This window comes from Oryx dammah, unplaced genomic scaffold, assembly GCF_014754425.2.
Source record: "Oryx dammah isolate SB20612 unplaced genomic scaffold, SCBI_Odam_1.1 HiC_scaffold_26, whole genome shotgun sequence".
Taxonomy (NCBI): domain Eukaryota; kingdom Metazoa; phylum Chordata; class Mammalia; order Artiodactyla; family Bovidae; genus Oryx; species Oryx dammah.
This window is the reverse complement of record NW_024070210.1, coordinates 35,069,071-35,082,965: the sequence shown is the minus strand read 5'-3', so window position 1 is coordinate 35,082,965 and position 13,895 is coordinate 35,069,071. Positions and strand designations below refer to the sequence as shown.

At 40.6% G+C, this 13,895-nt stretch overlaps 1 protein-coding gene across 2 annotated transcripts in view; it reads left to right on the top strand.

The window, feature by feature from the left end:
- The first annotated feature begins 320 nt into the window (after positions 1-320).
- FBXO34 (F-box protein 34) overlaps positions 321-13,895 on the top strand; it is a 75,857-nt gene continuing 62,282 nt past the window's right edge. The window contains exon 1 of one of the 2 annotated variants that reach the window (XM_040226388.1): positions 321-479. The gene's annotated coding sequence lies outside the window, so the exon portion shown is untranslated. The remainder of the gene's footprint in view (positions 480-13,895) is intronic. The other variant, XM_040226389.1, reaches the window with a different exon arrangement.

Genomic DNA, 13,895 nt, shown 5'->3' with positions numbered 1-13,895 from the left:
TATAGTTCCACCCACATCCACCCACGAGTATTAATAGACTTGCCATTGCTACTGACTGTTGAACCCTGGCTTACTACCATTCTGGCTGGCTTGAGGGGTTGAGTCCTTTCTCTACAGGTCGTGCTCGAGCTTTCACTCTTCACCGCTTGGGGGCCCGAAGAAGCCTCACCAGGTTTTCTCCCTGTTTAAGTGCCCCCCCTTCTGAATCCCCAGCGCCCGAAGTGCCGCAGAACCCCGGCAGGGGGCGTTGTGACCCTGACTCCGCAGCCCCTCCCCTGGCCAACCGTCGATTGGGCCGGCGCGTGACGTCACGCCGTTTTAGCCAAACAAATGGGTTTCGGGGCGAGCGTTGGGCTCCGCCGCGCCGCGCTGGGCGCTCGGTCTGTCTCAGCGGTGGGGAGCGAGCCAGGCCTCCAGCCGCCGCCGCCGTATAGGGGTGTGCAGCCCCTGGCCAGGCTCCGGCCGGGGCAGGAGCGCAGGTGGGTCCGGGCTGGGGTGGGGCGTGGCGCGAGAGCAGCGCGGTCGGGGTCCGGCGGCGGCCACGGTGGCCGCTCCCCGCCCCCTCCCGCCGCCCGCCTGCGCTCCTGGGGCGCCGGGCGGGTGGGGGCGGGGGTGCCGCCCGCCGGTCCGAGGCTCGGTCTGGGGTAGGGACTCGGTGGCCTGCACCTTGTCCTGGGACGGCCTCCGCCTGCACGCGGGCCGGGCGCTGAGCGCCCCCGCGGGGCTCGGAGGGTCAGGCGGGCCGGCGGGCGGGAACGGGGTCGCGGGTCTGGGTTGAAGCCGAGGAGATCCGGGATAGGCCCTGAGGAGTTTCAGGATCGTCTCTCCCACCCCCGGTACTGGCGGCCGGTGAGGAAGTCGGGCCCTGGGTGGGGGTTGTTTTGCCCGGTGGCTCCCGCCAGGGCTCGGCCGCTCCGTCCTTCCCTGTCCCAGCGCAGGTGAGCTGGCCGCCTGTCCTTAACCTTCTTTGGGGACCGGGCAGGACGGAGGCTCGGAGGCTTCTCTGGCCTCTGGGCTGGTGCAGGTCGACTGCGGTTCCGCCCCAGTCCGCGATGAAGTCACAGTGTTGTGGGTCCGCGTGTCTGTGACGTCAGGGGTTACGAGGAGATGAGCTGTGATGTCACTGCAGGCCCTGGGGGTTCGGAGCCCTGGCGCGCAGAAGTGCCGGGAGGACCGGGAGGGGAAAGAAAGGAAGTTCAGCTTCTGTCAGTGCCTGGGGTCCCAGAGAATTTGAATCGAAAGTTGTTCGATATCAGCATTTTACAATTTTAATGTAGTAGTTGTCAAGTTCTTTAACTTCATTTCGAACAAGCATTGTTACACAGTTCAATATAAGACCCATTTGATTTAGGAAAATCTCAATCAGGATTTTTTTTTTTTTTGGTGGGGGTGGATGGTGGCTGTTTGATCTAAATGCTTGAGAGCTTAACTCGTAGTTTGATGGCTTGTGATTGGAATTGCTGAAAAAGAACCAATTTGAGTGCTGATAATTTCCTTACTCTTTCTTGCTATACAGTTTTGAAATAATTTATCTGCCCATTTGCTTTTTTGTTGTTAAGAGAGTGACTTGGAAGAGAGCGGCTTTTTTTTTTTTTTTTTTGAGAGCGGCTTTTAAGTCAACTTTTTCTTTTGTAAAAAGGAAAGGAGGAGGCCTGAATTAATCCAATATTATTGTTAAATAATAATTACCTGGGGATTTAATTTATCCGGGTTGTCCCTACCCATGGATAATTGAGGGTTTCCTGCGGTTATAGCTCACCAAAAAGGCTTTTTCTTGTTTTCCTACTAAGACTGGGTGTAACAGTAAAATAACATATACCAGGAACTGCTTGCCTGGACAAGTAACTAAAATTTTGTCTGTAGTGCTTGCAAATATGAAACTGCAGAATTTTTTAAAATGCCTTGTCTGTAAACACCGCTTTTCTTCCGAAGCTTTCCAAAGAGATCAGGCTAGACCTGCTGTTACTAGCTTCAAGTATTGCAGCATATCAGTACTTTTGCTCATCATTTCTTCCTCTCTATAAAACCATTTAAATAGAATCTAGTTTGAGAGGTAGATGGCTAAAACTGAAGCGTAATTGCAATTTAGTGTCTTCAGCTGGAAGCTAGGATGGGAGTGCTCAGTCCCTCCCCATTGACCTTGACTTATTAGGGGTTTTCTGTTGTTAATACTTTTTCTCTTATTTGCTCTTTAAAGGTGATTGAAAAGGTATTGCATCTCTAGATTTTGCATCAACATGCTGGTGGAAGCTGTGCTGTATGTCTTTGTTTACACAGAAAATGAAAGCAGAAATTTATCCTTGTTAATTACTATTAGATTTGACTGGAAGTTCGCAAAACAGGATGTTCTTGTAAATCTCATTTTAATACTCACCACACTTTGGACATTCTACAGCATTGTGTGTACTATTTGAAAATTAAAATGTACATATTTTAAAACATTAGGAATTGTGTGGTGACAGTGTTAAGGCTCTGAAGACATAATTTGGTTTTTTGGATCCTCAAGACTGATAAGTACCAAATTAACAATGAAATTGCTGATTTCGAGGGTGTTAACCAAGCTACGCTTTAAAATTAAATGATCATGACAAGATATTATGTAATGGAGTTGAAGGAGGTACAAAAAGAACACTTTAATATATCTTTTCCAATGAGCCTTTCTGGGGGAGGCCACATGGATGTGTATAAATTAAATGTACTAGTGCTTGCTCATGGGAAGGGGTGAAAGTCAAACTGTGTGTAAGTTGAAAGACACATAAATGATAATAAAATAGCTTCTCCTTGGCAGTGCATTCCCCCCCCCATTGTGTTTAGCAGTTTATTAATTTTTTTAATGGAAAATGAGTTGATATTCTGAATAAAGGTCTTCATGTATTCTGACATGACTGAGAGACAGTGAAAACTATAAAAAAAAAAACAGCTTTGAATAGTTGTATAACTAAACCAGCCGTAACACATAAACATTTTTACAGTTTGTTTCTACTTTGGGCAGGTTATTTTTCACCCAGGCCTTGCAGTATTGGGAGTAGGAAGCAGTTTTTATTTCTTATAAATGGAAATTTATTTGAAATCAGTATTATTTTGTTATTTTATCCAGTTGCTGTATTTAGGGGACTAAGTTAGTGATACAGCATCTTTCTGTCAGATAAAAGCAAATATAAACAATAAAAGTACTAGAAATTCTTTAGGATATGTTTATTGGATCAATTATTAACACAGAATTAAAATTCTTATACATATTTTCTACTTCATTTTCTAATAAATTTATGCTCAGCCAGTTTAATTTGTGCAGTTTTGATACTCTAGTAACCCTTAATCTTATTTTCATATTTGTTGGGGAGAGAACATACTAATGGTTAGAGACATCATTCAGTGTTATCTTCCAAAATTTGCAGCTGTTTAGAACCAGACACTTGAGAGAAGCTACTATGGTAGAATGAATGCCTTCCTTGTTAGGTCATGTGTGACAAAGGCAAAATTCAGCAAGTGCATAATCTGCAGTGCTTTGGAAGCAACAATAACAAAAAAGAGCAAATGAACTCCAAATGCATTTAGGTCATTGGAAATTGAATTCCTGTCAATTCTTACCCATGCATAATTTATCTTCCCCCCTTTTAGTTCATGTTTATGGTACTTTGAAGCTGATGAACATACTGTATTATCCGGGGAAAGCATTAATGATTTAAATGTAGGTGTTTCTTAAAGTCAGTTGAAAGAGTTTGTTAGCCTTTTGTTTCTAGGTCCATCTTCTAGTTTGCTTTTCACAGAAGAGGCTCCAGATCTTCCCTTTTTAAATGTTCAGCTCTGGAAACTTAGCACAAACATTTTTCAACCTCAACACAATGTAGATTTAAATGTGAAACTAAGCTCTGTTTATGTATCATGTTATTATCAAGCATGGGTTTTACTCACACAGCAGGCATTTTTGGGTACTCTCTGCCAGGTCCTCAGCCAGGGACTGTGTGACCTTTGTTTTAACATTCTGTTGGTGTGGAGGGCTATGAGTCTGAAGTGCAAGAATTGGACCAAGAGGATGAACATTTATGTTAACACAGATTGGTCACAGGTTTAGAATTAGATTATTTTATCCCAAGACAGACAAAGGGGTTAGGCTCCACAAATTTGGATTATTCTAGAATGAAGGGAGCTTAGTGAGTATGCATTTTTTTTCAGGCAACAAGTACTCAAGACCAGAACTAGCCTGTGTAGTCTGTCTAAGACTAGAGATAGAGCTACAGAGAAGAGGAATAATCCAGACATCCCTCTAGAGGAATGTATATACCTTCTTTTTTCTTCTTAAGATCAATCCTTTAATTGACGAACTTCTGAAATAATGTGAGCCTCTCACAGCCTCATTTCCAGTCTGCTTTTTTCCCCCCTATCGTTTTATCATGAAAATTTCAGTCACAGAAAAGTTGCAAGAATCGTTTATACATTGAATACCTAAATATCCACAACCTAGATTTTGTAATTCTTATTTTGCTATATTTACTTTATCTGTCCATCCATTCTGACTTCTCTGTCAGTGTATTTTATCAACCCATCTTATGTTTTGGTTGTATTTCAGAGTAAGTATATTTTACCCTTTACTTGAGCATTCCTATCATGAACTATTTATTTTGTAAATAGACAAATAGTTTAACTTGTCCCTTAGTTTGAAAAAGTTCATACATCTCTTTAACCCATAACCCTGTCAAGATATAGAACATCACCATCCCTACAGAAAGTTTCTTTGTGCATCTTCCAAGTCAATTTAGTTAAAATTTTAAATCCTGCAATCTTAACTCCACCCTTCTGAAACTACCTGTTGAAAGGGCCTATTTGTTAGCAGTGAATGTGGCATTATGCTGAGGGTTCAGAATATAAAGAAATGAAGAACACAGCCCCTGCTCTATTTAAGCTTCTAATTTAGTTTGGATTTTAGTTTGGTGTCTGATAAATAAATGTTCCATGAATTCAGAGGAGGCAACTTCGACTGCTGTGAATGCTTTTTAGGTGTGGGTCTTGGATTGGACTTTTAGGACCTAAAAAAAGAGATTTTTTTTTTTTTTTTAAAGAAGACTGAATAGAAGTTGTGATAGTAAAAAAAAAAAAAAGAAAGACTTCCTTGGTGGTCTGGTGGTTAAGAATCTGCCTACTAATGCATGGGTTCAGTTGCTGGTCCAAGAAGATTCCACATGCATGGCAACTAAGCCCCAACGACTGAAGCCTGTGCACCTAGAACCTGTGCTCTGTAACAAGAGCAGCCACTGCAAGGAGAAGCCTGTTCACCACAACGAGAGAAAGGCCACATGCAGCAGTGAAGACCCAGGACAGCCATCAGTAAAGAAAGAAAAATAAATGGTATAAAGGAACTGTAGCACACAAGGGGCCCAATTTTAGAGAGAGTTTGAGCATTATTTTTTTATACAGGATGATCTTTGAGAAAGGAAGTGATATGAAGAATGGATCTTAACCCAGTTTGTCATCTTTGGTATTTAGTTGAACAGAAGACATCTTCACATTTTTTGAATTCTCTCCTCTTTTGGTTCTTGTCTCTTATTTCTCCTGATTTATCAGCTTTGCTGGCAATTCTTTCTCTTCCAGATCCAAACTATCTAAACCTCTTTTTTTTTAATTGAAGTATAGTTGCTGTACAATATTATGTAAGTTATAATGTGTACATTTGTATGCAATAGTGTACCATATAACAATTGAATCACAGTTTTTTTGGGTGGGGGCCATGCTTCACAACATGGCTTAGTTCCCTGGCCAGGGAGTGAACTCGCTGTTCTTGCATTGGGAGTGTGGTGTCTCAACCACTGGACCGCCAGGGAAGTCCTACAATTTTTAAAGGTTATACGCCACTTAGAATTATTATAAAATATTGGCTATATTCTCAGTGTTATATAATATATCCTTGTAGCTTGTTTTCTGCCTAATAGTTTGTACCTCACACGTCTCTACCCCTGTGTATCCTCCTCACCCTCCACAACTGCAGAACACTAGTTTGTTCTCTAGGTCTATGAGTCTGTCTAAAGCTCTGTTGTTAACTCTATATTGTGCTCCTTGTAATGTGACCGGTAGCCTTTTAGGCTTTTCAATTATAATGCTTTGCAGGTCAAGCCTATATCTTTATCTATAAGCTGTTAATTCTTGATAGGTTTCTAACTGCTAATAGGATGGTGCCTTTTTTTTTTTTTTTTTTAATTTATTTGTCTGTGTTGGATCTTTGTTGTACATGCAGGATCTTTGTTGTGGCACATGGGCTTAGTTGTTCCATGGCATGCAGGATCTTAGTTCCCTGATCAGGACTCAAACTCATATCCCTTGCATTGCAAGGTGGGGTCTTAACCATTGGACCACTGGGAAAGTCCCAGGATGGTGCCTTTTTTTTCTTTTTTTTTACATCCCTGTTTACTTTGTACTTATTTTACAAGAATCTGTAGCAAGAGCATCTTCTGTAAGTAGTTGTAGCAAATGAGATTTATTAAGAAAGAGGTAAACTTTGAGTAGGGTGAGTGAACAGATTAGACTGAGTTTCTTGGAACAAACCCCACAAGAACATTATAGAACTTGCCTGAGAAGGGGCTACTGCCATTATGGGCTGTGTTGTTGAATCAGAAAGCTGATTCATACATGGCAGAAGTTTTAACTTCTTTGGGCAGGAATATCATTACATGTTACTTTTCACTCTCTACATCTTAAGTGATCTGCTTGGCCACACTTTGGTCTTTATGTGAAACCTTTGCTTCAAGGGCATCTGAAAAATGTAGTTTTAGCTGTCCAGCCTCTGTAAAACAGGACGTCCATGTGAGAATAGAGAATAGATCAAAGTGAGTATTGAGTGAGTCTACATCAGGAAGCTTCCACAAGCCTCTTATCCTTATCCATCAGAGGGCAGACAGAATGAAAACCACAATCACAGAAAACTAACCAAACTGATCACATGAATCACAGCCTTGTCTAGCTCAATGAAACTATGACCCATGCCCTGTAGGACCACCCAAGACAGACAGGTCATGGTGGAGAGTTCTGACAAAACGTGGTCCACTGGAGAAGGGAATGGCAAACTACTTCAGTATTCTTTCCTTGAGAACCCCATGAACAGTATGAAAAGGCAAAACGATATGACACTGAAAGATGAACTCCAATGGAGAAATAACTCCAGAAAGAATGAAGAGATGGAGCTAAAGCGAAAACAGTGCCCAGTTGTGGATGTGACTGGTGATGGAAGTAAAGTCCAATGCTGTAAAGAACAATATTTGCATAGCAACCTGGAATGTTGGGTCCATGAATCAAGGTAAATTGGAAGTGGTCAAACAGATGACAAGAGTGAACATCGACATTTTAGGAATCAGTGAACTAAAATGGACCAGAATGGGTGAATTTAATTTAGATGACCATTATATCTACTACTGCGGGCAAAAATCCCTCAGAAGAAATGAAGTAGCCCTCATGGTCAACAGTGTCCAAAGTGCAGTACTTGGGTACAGGCTCAAAAAAATGACAGAATGATCTGTTTCCAAGGCAAACCATTCAATATCACAGTAATCCAAGTCTGTGCCCCAGCCACTAATACTGAAGAAGCTGAAATTGAATGGTCTGTGATGACCTACAAGACCTTCTAGAACTAACACCAAAAAAAGATGTCTTTTTCATCATAGGGGGCTGAAATGTAAAAGTAGGAAGTCAAGAGATAACTGGAGTAACCTAGGAAAATTTGGCCTTGAAGTACACAGTGAAGCAGGGCAAAAGGCTAATAGAGTTTTGCCAAGAGAACACACTGGTCATAGCAAACACCCTCTTCCAACAACACAAGAGAAGACTCTACACATGGACATTACCAGATGGCCAACACCAAAATCAGATTGATTATATTCATTGCAGCCAAAGAAGGAGAGAAGCTCTATACAGTCAGCAAAAATAAGACCGGGAGCTGACTGTGGCTCAGATCATGAACTCCTTAATGCCAAATTCAGACTTAAATTGAAGAAAGTAGGGAGAACTACTAGACCATTCAGATATGACCTAAATCAAATCCCTTATGATTATACAGTGGAAGTGAGAAATAGATTTAAGGGACTAGATCTGATAGACAGAATGCCTGATGAACTATGGACGGAGGTTTGTGACATTGTACAGGAGACAGGGATCAAGACCATCCCCATGGAAAAGGAAAAGCAAAATAGCTGTCTGAGGAGGCCTTACAAATAGCTGTGAAAAGAAGAGAAGCAAAAAGCAAAGGAGAAAAGGAAAGGTATAGCCTTTTGAATGCAGAGTTCCAAAGAATAGCCTTCTTCACCGATCAATGCAAAGAAATAGAGGAAAACAACAGAATGGGAAAGACTAGAGATCTCTTCAAGAAAATTAGAGATACCAAGGGAGCATTTCATGCAAAGATGGGCTCAATAAAGGACAGAAATGATAATGGACCTAACAGAAGCAGAAGATATTAAGAAGAGGTGGCAAGAATACACTGAAGAACTGTACAAAAAAGATTATCATGACCAAGATACTCAAGATGGTGTGATCACTCACCTAGAGCCAGACATCCTGGAATGTGAAGTCAAGTGGGCCTTAGGAAGTATCACTGTGAACAAAGCTAGTGGAGGTGATGGAATTCCAGTTGAGCTATTTCAAATCCTGAAAGATGATGCTGTGAAAGTGCTGCACTCAATATGCCAGCAAATTTGGAAAACTCAGCAGTGGCCACAGGACTGGAAAAAGTCAGTTTTCATTCCAGTCCCAAAGAAAGGCAATGCCAAAGAATGCTTAAACTACCGCACAATTGCACTCATCTCACACACTAGTAAAGTAATGCTCAAAATTCTCCAAGGCAGGCTTCAGCAGTACGTGAACCATGAACTTCCAGATGTTCAAGCTGGTTTTAGAAAAGGCAGAGAAACCAGAGATCAAATGGCCAACATCCACTGGATCATCAAAAAAAAATAATGTATATTAAATAATAACATAAAAATTGCTTATCTGAAGCTCTGAAATCACTCTTGGAACTACCATAGGAAATTGATTAGCTGGAGTTTCTGAAGATGATTTTGAGTTTGGTAAGGAAGTCTCAGTGGACATATTTGCTCTATTGTCCAGGAACCAGGAGAGACAAACTTGTTTCCTAAGTAGGGCAAGAGATTTTATTTCCAGTTCAGTTATCAGAATTGTTCTCTGGAGGTTCTTGGTACTTTCTACATACCACTTCAGCCCTTGGGGATAAGTTTCTGTGGTTCAGGCTGTCTTCTAGTTGAAGATCTATACTATCATCACAAGAGTCTAGCTTATTTGGGATGCTATGAAAACTGTGAAAATGGATCCTGAAAATACATGCATAGAAAGTCTATAGATTTATACTTTAGGAATCATATCTTTCATTTGACATTTTCTTTGCCCATGTTTTATGAAATGTTCCATGGTTATCTTGATAAAATAGTTAAATACCACCATTTTTAACTTGTGGAATTTCAAGTCCTATGTATTTATTCATTTACTTTAAAAAAGGGAGCGTGTTTTATATGCCAGGCATTATGTACAGTGCATTAGTTACCTTCTGTCACTTTTTCTCTCAGCACAATTTGCAGACCTATATATTCTTTCGCAAGTACCAGTCTTAAATTTAAGAATTTATCTTTTTGTCTTTTTTTTTTTTAATATCTCTTTTTATTTATTTATTTGGCCATACCAGGTCTTAGTTGCAGCCTGTGGCATCTTTGATCTTCATTGCAGAATGTGGGATCTTAAGTTGCAGCATGTGAACTCTTTGTTGGGGCATGTAGGATCTAGTTCTCTGACCAGGGATCGAACTGGGGTCCCCTGCACTGGGAGCATGGAGTCTTAACCACTGGACCACCAGCAAAGTCCCAATCCTTATGTCTTTTTATTGTTTATCTTAACATCTTGTGGATTTTCCCCTTTATGGCAAATATCATTAATAAAATTGATTATTAAAAGTCCAAGTAAATACTAACTTTTCTGGGAAATTCACATTTTTGTTGTATAAGTAGGAGGTTGTATGTGCATGTGCGCTCAGTCATGTCCTGACTTTTTGCGACCCCATGGACTGTAGCCCGCCAGGCTCCTTTGTCCGTGGAATTTTCCAGGCAAGAATACTGTAGTAGATTGCTGTTTCTTACTCCAGGGGACCTTCCTGACCCAGGGATTGAACCCACATCTCTTGCATTGGCAGGCAGATTCTTTACCCCTGAGCCACCAGGGAATCCCATTTATTGTTTTGTTTTTGGCTGCGCTGGGTCTTCATTGCTATGTTCTGGGCCTTTCTGACTGTGGTGAGTGGGAGCTAGTCTTCCGTGTGTTGTGCAGGCTTCTCGTTATGGTTGCTTCTCTTGTTGCAAAGCACAGACTCTAGGCTCTTGGGCTTCAGTGGTTACAGCACTCGGGCTCGGTAGTTGTGGCGCACCGGCTTAGTTCCTCTGTTGTATGCGAGATCTTGCTGAACCAGCACCAGGGATCAAACTCTTGTTTCCCACATTGGCAAGCAGATTCTAATCCACTGCACCACCAGGAAAGTCCAGGATTTGCACTCTTAATTTAAAAAAAGTAGGGCATAAGGTTAAAGTGTGCTGCTTTTTTTTTTTCTTGCTCTTCTGTTTTTTCTTGCATACATTCCTTAATATGTAGAAGCGTGTTTCAACTAATCTTAAAATGTCCTTTAACGTAATTGGGGAAAATAATCAATAAATACATTTCTTTTGGTTCCTTTTATATATTTCTTGTGGGTCTCTTAACTTTCTAACCTTTTACTCTCCAGTTGTTGAGTGGACTTAGATGAGTTATATAAAGTATGTTCTGAAAAAAGAATTCTGCTAAAGTAATTTTTTGTAGAGTGTTTGTAAAATATGTTTTCAACTCTTATAAATACAAGCTTTTGGTTGTGACTTGAGGGAAATAAAATTCATAGTATTTTTCTTTTCAACCAAATGGTATTATGTGCTGTACTTACTTTTGAAGTAGTAAATCCAATAGCATAAAAGATACCTAATGCATGTTTTCCCATACCACTTGATGAGGTCTTGGAGGTTAGAGACCTCTTACTTAGCTAGAGCATGGCATATAGCACCTTGTACTTGGTAGATCACAGTTTTTCTGTAATAGAAGTGGATCTTGAGAAAGTGTTAGAAAAATTATTAGACCCCCCCCCCCCGGTGGCAATATTTTGGCCTGCTGCAGTCAGGGAGAGATTATAATATCATTGTTCTTACTTTTGAAATTTTTCACTCTTCGGGTGAAGAGTATTTGTGCTTTAAAGAATAGAGACTGAGGTACTTTTCATTGTAGGTAGTATCATCCCACTTTATCTGGAGGACAAATTTCTATAGATCTCTGCTTTCTGTCTTTCTTACCCATCCTTCTTTCCTTTCTGAAAGCAGTGAAGACCCAGTAAGCTAAATAACAGAGGAAAAAAGTATATCTTAACACTTAAAAGATCTTTGTAGTCAACCTTAGGCCCCTTGCTGAGATCTTCATAGTTTAGGATAGAAAGTGGTGCATATCATGTTCTTTTCTGTGTCCTTAGCTAAATATTTGTTGAATGAATTTATATATGCTTAGTCGCTCAATCGTGTCTGACTCTTTGTGACCTTTTGAACTGTAGCCCACCAGACTTGTCTGTTCAGGGGGTTTTCCTGGCAAGAATACTGGAATAGGTTGCCTTTTGCACCTCCAGGGGGTCTTCCTGACCCAGGGATTGAACCCACATCTCTTGAGTTTCCTGCATTGCAGGTGGATTCTTTACCACTGAGTCATATATATATTTTGTTAGCACAGATGTCTTTTTTTGGAGAAGGTGATAAGAGACAACATTTTTATTTGTTAGGTAATGGTGGTACAGGCAAGTGCTTGGCTTAGCCTGTCCCATGTGCCTAGATAAATGTTCATTTCTTATTCCCTCACCTCTTTGAAATCTCTTCTCAAACAGCACCTTCTCAAGGAAGCCTACTCTGATCACTCTGTCTAAAATGGCAATTGCCACTCTCTTCCTGCATTTCCAAGTTCCCTTACACTAGTCAATTTTCTCCCATAATTGTTACCTCCTTGAAACATATACTGTGAGCACTACTTACTGTGATTATTGTTTTTCTTACCACCAAAATGTAAATTCCTTGAGGGGTTTGATAATTTGTTCACTTTATTCCGAGAGCTTCATAGATGCTTACTTAACAAATGCTTGTTGAATGAATGAAGGTTGGAAAGAATGTAACATGATAGAGTTAGCTATAAAATAGTTTACATTAAAATTTATATTTAAAAGTACCTCCATTGTTTTTGCTTTTGTTGACCTTTGTGTTCCATAATGATGTGTGTGTGTGTGTGCTCAGTCATATCTGCCTCTTTACAACCCCGTGGACTGTAGCCCGCCAGGTTCCTGTGTTTATGGAATTTTCCAGGCAAGAATACTGGAGTGGGCAGCCATTTCCATTTCCAAGGGGTCTTCCCCACCCAGGGATTGAACCTGTGTCTCCTGTGTTGGCAGGCAGATGCTTTAGACTAGCACCACCTGGGAAGCCCAAGGCAAACAAACATGCAAAATTTAAGGACTCTTCTTCTCTTGGTGGAAAAGGGACTGAGTTTGGCTTGCTGAAATGTGTTGTCTGCTTCATGCCTGTAGCATCTTTTTGGTGAAGTTGCTTTTCATAACCTTCACTGGTGGTTTAATTAGTAAGAAAGAATCTCAGTGTGTTCCACTGTGTGCAGATGGAGCATCTCTTTCCTACTGGATGTGGCTTTCCATGAAATAAGGCATGACAATATTAGTAACTGTCTTCTTTCTTCCTTTTTTCTTTTGACTTGGTCTTACGCTAAAGCTTTTATGTGTATTAAAAAAAAAAAATCTTTGTAACAATTCTATGAAGAAAGTATTCCTGTCCCTTTTTTCTTGCAGAAAACTGAGTCTTAGAGGTTTAGCAACTTGTCTCAGTAGAGTGTAGGAGCTACGTTTCAAACCCAGGCAGTCTGACTGTAGAGGAACGTCACTGCACAGTAAGCCTTCTTAGTGAAGAGCAGCTAGATATGAAAAAGAAATTAGCAATGCTATAGTGAAACTTAACTTCACAGAGCTCTTTTATTCGCCCCAGCTTCTCAAAAGTTAAGTAGTTTGAATGAAACCAGTGTGACTGAAGCACTTGTATGTTTTTGTTGCAGAGTCAGACTCGACATAGCAACTAAACAACAATTTAAAGTGCATTTTAAATGAAACCAGAGCTGGCTCCTAATCCGATCCTCTATTACTTAGATTTATAGTTTAGCCCAAGAACAATTTAGCTTATCTCAGGAGCAGAATTTGTATATGCCCTTTCTTCATCATCCCTAAAAATTAGGTTCAGTTGGAGCTGTATAAGAAGTATAATTTGGTGGAGAAGTAGAGAAGTAGACAGTGAGTAGGCTTTGCTAGTCTGGATTTTTAAGAAAAAAGTTATACTAAATGGAACTAGTCATCCCCTACCAACTATACAATATAATTCCGAATTATTTTTAATTGTTTTAATTTCAAATTTTGGTTAGAAAATTCTGATTCTTTAATGTGAATTACTTTTTGACCATTAATTAGCTGTTTGTCTATTTTTTTCCTTGTAAGATGACATATTTTATTCCCTTCACCATAGAAGTATTTCTTCTCATAATTTTAATTTCACTTTTAAAACACTGGTGATTTAAGGGGTAACTTAGAATCTTATTCGGAGATGGCGATGGCACCCCACTCCAGTACTCTTGCCTGGAAAATCCCATGGATGGAGGAGCCTGGTAGGCTGCAGTCCATGGGGTCACGAAGAGTCAGACACGACTGAGTGACTTCCCTTTCACTTTTCACTTTCATGCATTGGAGAAGGAAATGGCAACCCACTCCAGTGTTCTTGCCTGGAGAATCCCAGGGATGGGGGAACCTGTTGGGC